Below are 7,836 nucleotides of genomic sequence, written 5' to 3'. Positions count from 1 at the left end.
CTGACGCTCTATCCATTGAGCCAAACCAGTCAGGGCCTCTACCTATTTTTTAACTGGATTGTTTGGGTTTTTTTGGTGTTGAGTTTATGAGTTCTTTATAAATTTTGGATATTAACCCCTTATCATATGTATAGTTGATGAATATCTTCTCCCATTCGGTAGGTTGTCTTTTTGTTTAGTTGATGGTTTCCTTTGCTGTGCAAAAAAAAAGTGTGTGTGTGTGTGTGTGTGTGTGTGTGTGTGTGTGTGTGTATAAATTGATTTCAGAGAGGAAGGGAGAGGGAGAGAGAGATAGAATCATCAATGATGAGAGAGAATCATTGATCCACTGCCTCCTGCATGCCCCCTACTGGGGATCGAGCCCGAAACCCAGGCATGTGCCCTTGACTGGAATCAAACCCAGGACCTTTCAGTCCACAGGCGGATGCTCTATCCACTGAGTCAAAGCAGCTAGGGCGCTGTGCAAACATTTTTAGTTTGATGTTGTCCCATTTGTTTATAATTTCTCCAGATGGCTTGGTGGGATATTTTCCTGGGCATAGGAGCAGAAAAGGGGGCAGATTAATCCAGAGTAGGGTTTTACAGTGTGCACAAAGCTGAAGACAAGTCAACAAGGAAACTGACTAGTGAGGGTATGAAGTGAGGCCATGAGTTTGGGCCAAATAGTGCAGGAATGAAGCAGGCTACAGTAGGAAAAAAATTGAAAGGCTAAAGGTACTGTAGTAAGGCAAGAGACAGGTGTCAAGGGAAGAGAGGAATCAGGGTGTTAGAAAGACCAGAACTGTGGTTAGAAAGTGGGAGATTAGAGTTTATGTTTCCCAAGTGGGAATAAATCTGAATGATGAGAAAATCTAAGGTATGGCCTTGGGTGTGAGCAACTTATTGAAGTGGAGGTGCGTATCCCTGGAGCTGAGGATAGTAAGTACTGTGAGGTTAGGACAATGGATAGTTCATTAACATTAGCACTGAAATCACCCAAAATGAGGGAGTTAAGGGATGGAGAGCAAGATGCTGAACCAGGAGCCCAGGTATTTGATGAACATAGAAGACAGAAGAGTAGACTGGTGGGTGGCATGATGAGAGGGGAAGACACTGAAAGCTGGAACAGTTTTAACATAGAGGTAGTGGCCTACTGGTGCCTTCTATGTTTATTGAACTAAGCTGAACCAAAACGCTTGCTGGGTTAGTTTCAGGAAGTGCCAAAGCGATCCCCAGCTGCCATTTTCTAGAAAAACCTCGGGTCACACATTAAAGTCAGTACAGAAGGAGTATTGCCTAAGCTGTAGATTCAAGAAGAGAGCCAGAGAAGAAATATCAGCAGGTTGGCTACTGGGCTATCCCTCTGGGCTCCACCCAGCCTGCATCTCTTGTCCTGAGCTGATGACTGACAATTTCATTCCTCCCCTCCCTCTCCGGGCACTTGCCAGTGCCAGCTCTCTGCTCCCCGACACCGTTTTGGCAGGAAAAGTCAGCCAGCCATCTCGGGCTGGCGCCATTCCCAGGAGAAGCCAGAGCAGAGACTCCGAGATGAAGCTGAAGGAAGCACATTTCAGGCGCACTTCTCTTCACTGAGCAAGGGCTCATTAGCCAAAATGATCATCTTCCCAGGCCCCTTCTCAGACCAACTTAAAAATAGCCTGAGCTGTGTCTCCACCCTTTCACACAAGAGTGCAAGTCGCTTCCTGCTCAGATGGAACCCACCCCAACCTCAGCCCTTCTAGAGCACAAGCCCCATTCGCGCCTGCCTTCTCCTTGTGGCTGATGTGAGTACACTCACGGCTCACTTCCAGGACACTACTCTCTCTTGTTCGGCTCCTCCTCCACTAGCTGCTTGTTATTCAGCCTCCTGTGCAGGTTCCTCCTCATTAACTTGACCTCTAAAAGTTGGAGTGTCCCAGTTCTCAGCCCTTGATCTCCGCCTCCTCCCTACCTACACTCATTTCCTTTGTGATCTCAACCAGCCTCATGGCTTTAAGACTCTAATCACTGAAAAACACCAAATGTATATCTCTATTCCTGAGATAGTCTTACGTATCCAGTTTTCCCGTTGGTATCCTACTTGGGTATCTCACAGGCATCTCCAACTTAAAATGCTCAGAATTGAAGTTGTGTTTCCCCATGCTCCCCGGGCACGCCTGCTCTCCCTGCAGCCTACACCCATCTCTGTCCATGGCAACTCTATCCTACCAATTGCTTAGGTCAGATATCTTGGAGTCAACTGAACTCCTCCCTTCCTCTCACAGTCCAATTGCAATCAATCAGCAAATCCTGTCAGTTATACTTTGAAAAGACACCGGGAATTTGGCCACTTCTCACTGCTTCTACCCCCCAGCACCATGAACAGGCCATCATCATGTCTTACTTGAATAATTGCAATAGCCTTCTAGTGGGAATCTGCTTCTACCCTATTCCAAACAGCAGCCAGAATAATCCTCTTAAAAAGTTAAGTCCTGGAGATCACGTCACTCCCCCATGCAATCCTCCATCTCATTCAGAATAACAGCAAATCTACTTACAAAGGCCTGGATTGATCTGCCTTGCTAACCCTCTGGGTCCTCATCTACAACTTTCTCCCTCCTTCACTCCGCTTCAGCTACACTGGCCTCCTTACTGTTTCTCCAAGGGTGTTCCTGCCTCAGGGCCTTTGTACTCACTACTTTCTCTGCCCGGAACACGCTTCCCCCATGTCCACGTGGTTTGTGCTCTCTTACTTCCTTCAAGTCTTTATTCAAAAGTCATTCTTCTCAGTGAGGCCTTTCCCATCCACCCTATTTAAATATATGAAATACACTATGTCAGCATCGTACCCCTTCTATTCTTTCGGTTGTACTCCATCGACTCATCTTCGATATTTACTAAATGTAAACTCAATGAGAGCAGGTACTTTCTGTTTTGTTCATTCCTGCATCCCCTATGCCTAAGAGAGTACCTGGCCCACAGAAGGTACTCAATAAATATCTGTGGAACAAATGTCATTCAATTCAACTGGCTGTAGGGAACCCTCCACATCCTACAATCCTCTGGTTACCAACACAAGTACAATCGTTTTTGTAACGAAAACCTTTTCTCTCAAGCTCTTCTAGAAGCACAACTTTAAAAAAGCAGCGAGTTTGTCTGGGCTCTTGCATATTTACACCATCATCTATCTAATCCCAGCAGACACGGCCCTTGCCTTCTCTTCCTTTGCTTCCTAATTCCTGTAAAAAATCACCAACGGCTGGTGACCTAGTTGCAGATGAATATAACTATTAAACATCAGCTCTCAATAAAAATTACTGGTGTGTTTATTCTTTCATAGAGCAGAGGACTGTGTTATAATCTTCTTGTAACTATGTGAGTCTCTTCACCAAATATATTTAAATGATGAAGCAAGTGTCTTGAAATATAGTTTTCTACTGATCAGCTTTTCAGGAGACCTCAGTTGTGGTCCCAGCGCTACCATGGAATTGCCACAACTCTGGGAACTCCCCCCAAGTTCTCCAGTATTCTCCAGGGGGAAATGTAGGCTTTGGATTAGATGACCACTAAGATCCTTTAAAAAAAAATTTTTTTTATTGATTTCAGAGAGGAAGGGAGAGGGAGAGAGAGATAGAAACATCAATGATGAGAGAGAATCATTGATTGGCTGTCTCTTGCATGCCCCCCACTGGGTATTGAGCCCACAACCCTAGGCATGTGCCCTTAACCAGAATCGAACCCGGGACCCTTCAGTCACAGGCTGACGCTCTATCCACGGAGCCAAACCAGCCAGGGCTAAGACTCTTTCTTGATCTAAAATTGTGGTTTCCTTGGAAGAGAAGAGTTCCTATTCTCAAGTCTCTACAAATGCAGGTGGTTATCTCATTGGCTTTCCCAAAGAAACATTGGTTATGCCAAAGAAACAGGGTCACAAGACACTATGACCTTTATATTGGTCAGGACTTTTCTGTTAGGGGTATAAACCCAACTCAGACTGGCTGAAGTGAATAAGGGTATTTATTTGCACCGAAATTCCAGGGGTAGAGCCTTTTCTGGCAAGCTGGGTTCTAGGGCTTATGGGATATAAGGGGGACCCAGTCTCTCTCCATCTTCTGGCTCCACTTTTTTCTGTATTGGCTTCATTTTCAGTAGGCTCTCCCCAGCAGCATCACAGTGACACATGCCAGCTTCAAATCCAAGAGAAAAAAGGCTTCCCAAGAATTCTGGGATCTTCTTAAAATGGAATCTCATTGGTTTGGTGTGAGTCACGTGGTCCTTCCTGAATCAATCACTATGTCCAGGGAAATAGAGAGACAGATTAGCCACATTAGTATCCATTCTCCAATGGAGCTGGGGTGGGGGTGGGGCCAGCCCACCCAATCCACAGGGCTGACAGTGGCAGAAGGATAGATGTCAAAAGGAAACTCAGGGGGCTAGTAACAGAAGAAGGAAGGTTGGATATTAGACAAGTGAAAATAACAGATAAAATCATAATTAAGTTATGATTTTCCTGTAGGTACTATATTAATCTCCCATGGCTACTGGGTGGCCTAAAACAATAAAAAATCATTCTCTCGAGATTTTAGAGGCCAGAAGTCTGAGATCAAGGGGTCGACAGGGCCATATTCGCTCTGGAAGCTCTAGGGTAGAATTCCTTCTTTGCCTCATCTAGCTTCTGGTGCTGTCAACATTCCTTGACTTGTCCTGTATCACTCTAATCTCTGCCTCTGTGGTCACACTGCCTCTTCCTCTTCCATTTTTTTCAAGTCTTCCCCTGCCTTTCTCTTATAAGGACACTTGTCATTAAAATTAGGGCCCACCCAAATAATCCAGAATAATCTCATTAAGATTCTCAATGACTCTCTAACCACCAAGCCAAACCGGCCAGGGCTGTATTAATATTGATAATAGTTCATAATCAAGAACTCAAATGGAGCCTTAAGCGGTTTGCCTCAATAGATAGAGCATCTGCCCATGGACTGAAGTGTCCCAGGTTCAATTCCAGTCAAGGGCACATACCTTGGTTGCAGGCTGGCCCTAGTTGGGACACATGCAGGAGACAACCAATCAATGTGTCTCTCTCACATCGATGTTTCTCTCTGTCTCTCACTCTCCCTTCCACTCTCTTTAAAAAATCAATGGAAAAGTATTCTTGGGTGAGGATTAACAAACAAAGAACTCGAATGGAAAGTCACTGGCAAGAATATGCCACAGGCCCTAACCGGTTTGGCTCAGTGGATGGAGCGTCGGCCTGCGGACTGAAGGGTCCCAGGTTCGATTCCAGTCAAGGGCATGTACCTTGGTTGCGGGCACATCCCCAGTAGGGGGTGTGCAGGAGGCAGCTGATCGATGTTTCTCTCTCATTGATGTTTCTAACTCTCTATCCCTGTCCCTTCCTCCCTGTAAAATATCAATAAAATATATTTTAAAAAGAGAATATGCCACAGAAAAGTATTTTCAAACCTGATTTCTTTTCTTAGTTCAAATGAGTAAAACACATTCAAAATCTCAACCACTGGCCTTTTCTTGACTAGGTAAATGGTCGTAGGAACCTCAGTCTCCATTAGAGATAAACAAGATAAAAATCTTGTGACTAAATTAACAGGAGCTCCTATTCCTCAAAGTAGACAACAGCGGAATACATGTTTTCAAATAGATGTCATTTTGTCCCCTATTTCCACCCACATTCAGCCCAAGCAGCTGCCCTTTCTGGTTGCTCAGGTTGGACCGGGAACTCACTGGTTGCTGGTATTTTCCCTGGAGGCATCGTGGCAGCAATTCTGGATTCAGATCCTCAGATATCACTGGGGCTGGGCAGGTGGCTCTGTGCTTTATCAGTGGGATTAGTCTCACAGGTGTTTCACAAGGCTGGGGACTGGGGACTGGTGAGGAGTCTGATCCCTTAGCCTGCCCCCCTCCCCTATTCAGGAACTAAGGGGCATCGATCCTCATATAGGTTCTTGGGTGTGGGTCTCCTTTTTCTACTAGAAACAGTAGGGTGTGAGAAGGGCGAGAAGAGTTGGGTGTCATGATTTCTGCATCCAGGGAACATACTCAGCTTACACCTGGCACACAGGAAGCGAACTGTGTGTACATTGGGAGTGTGAATTTCCAGTGTCGGAAGCAGAGCGATCTAATAGAAAGAGCTCTGGCCGGGGACACTGGTGGGCTGATCCTTCTCTGTCACCACCTTGCTCAGTGGCCTTAACTGGCACCTCCCTTCTTGTGCTCTGCAGTTGCCCACATTTCAACAAGAGGATTGGACCAGATGCTCTCTGAGGCGTCTTCTAGCTTCACTATCTCTCAGAGGCGCACACAATTACACCCTCCAGGCTGAGAATCTGGGATACCTGTAAGGTTCGTTAGCTGCTTCTTTTTCCAGAAAGCTCTCTCCCACACACCCCGAGGTTGCTGATGTAACCAGGACCCTAAAGAAGGTCCCAGTTATGCCAGTATCAGTCATTCATCAAACATGAATTGGGTACCCCCAGGTGCCCGCTGGAGCTAGACAGATGAGTGGGGTGGAGGCCCTGCCTGGAGGAGCACACAGCCAAGTGAAGGGGACAGATGAGTACATGACGGATTGCATCGCGGTGCGATAAGTTCCACTATAGGGTTATTAATGAGGCTGCCTGACACATGGAGGATGGACACATAAATCTGTCTGGGGTGGAGTCAAGAAAGGCTTCCTGGGAAAGGTGACACCTGGGCGGACACTGCAGGGTGAGCAGGAGTTACCTGGGCCGAACAGGGATCAAATCCCTCATGGTGCTCACAGCAAGGATGCCCACTCCACAGGTGCTTGCAAACTGCCATGGACCCATTGCTGCCTCTAAAGCAGCGGTTCTCAACCTGTGGGTCGCGACCCCTTTGGGGGTCGGACGACCCTTTCACAGGGGTCGCCTAAGACCATCGGAAAACACATATATAATTACATATTGTTTTTGTGATTAATCGCTATGCTTTAATTATGTTCAATTTGTAACAATGAAAAATACATCCCGCATATCAGATATTTACATTACGATTCGTAACAGTAGCAAAATTACAGTTATGAAGTAGCAACGACAATAATTTTATGGCTGGGGGTCACCACAACATGAGGAACTGTATTAAAGGGTCGCGGCATTAGGAAGGTTGAGAACCACTGCTCTAAAGACAGGTGTCTCTCCCCTTGTCTGTTCCCCTCGACCTGACACACGGGTGGAAACAGTGTGCACCTCACTGAAGCCCAGGGGAGCCCAGCTTTGACACAGCCGGGAGACGGCAGAGCGTGGACCCAGCAGCGGCACTTTGACACGCCCGTATCGGATGCTTGCAACCTGTGTTCTGTGCACAGAACACACTTCCTCCTCTGCTTTTTCTTTCCCTTTCCCTTTTCTGCTGAAAGTTTGGGGAAGGCACATAAAAGCTCTTGGCTTCTGAGTGTCTTTCTAAGGTCTCCTCTGATTCTACTTAGTCACGGCAGGCTTCTTGGAGGAAGTGCTCAGAAAGAAAGGTGAGGACTAGCTTGACTAATGAGGCTGGCATCTTAGCAAGAGGAGGCTCCCAGGGCCCCTTGCTACCCACACCCAAGCCACCACCCTTCCCTGCACTTGACCTTTGTTCCTCTCCTTACCTCCCGCCAAGTATAACCAGGTTTGACCAAGTCCTCTTTTCCGTTTAGTGGCTGGGCATGTCCCTCCGGTTCGTGGTTCGCAGCTTTAAGCCAAACTGGTTCCGGCGCCCAGCATCTGGACTTGGGGACCTGCAGGCTGCGGCTCATTCTGGCTGTGAACTACCTTGGAGGCGGCGCCCTGGCTCCGCCCCCTCCCGCCGCAGGTTCAAGTGTGGGCTGGGAGCTGGGCGGTGAGGAACACTCCCGGCGCGCACAGCAAC

At 47.1% G+C, this 7,836-nt stretch overlaps 1 long non-coding RNA gene across 1 annotated transcript; it reads right to left on the bottom strand.

The window, feature by feature from the left end:
• Nucleotides 1–3,957: 3,957 nt before the first annotated feature.
• On the bottom strand, nucleotides 3,958–7,830 carry LOC106728212. The gene is made up of 2 exons (XR_001364495.1): nucleotides 7,577–7,830; nucleotides 3,958–4,249 (listed from the first exon to the last, which is right to left on the bottom strand). It is a non-coding gene; the product is annotated as an uncharacterized LOC106728212 (long non-coding RNA).
• Between the last annotated feature and the right edge of the window lie 6 nt (nucleotides 7,831–7,836).

Source organism: Myotis brandtii, unplaced genomic scaffold (assembly GCF_000412655.1).
Source record: "Myotis brandtii unplaced genomic scaffold, ASM41265v1 scaffold566, whole genome shotgun sequence".
Taxonomy (NCBI): Eukaryota; Metazoa; Chordata; class Mammalia; order Chiroptera; family Vespertilionidae; genus Myotis; species Myotis brandtii.
Note: the sequence above shows the minus strand (reverse complement) of the source record. Positions and strands in the feature narration are given on the sequence as shown.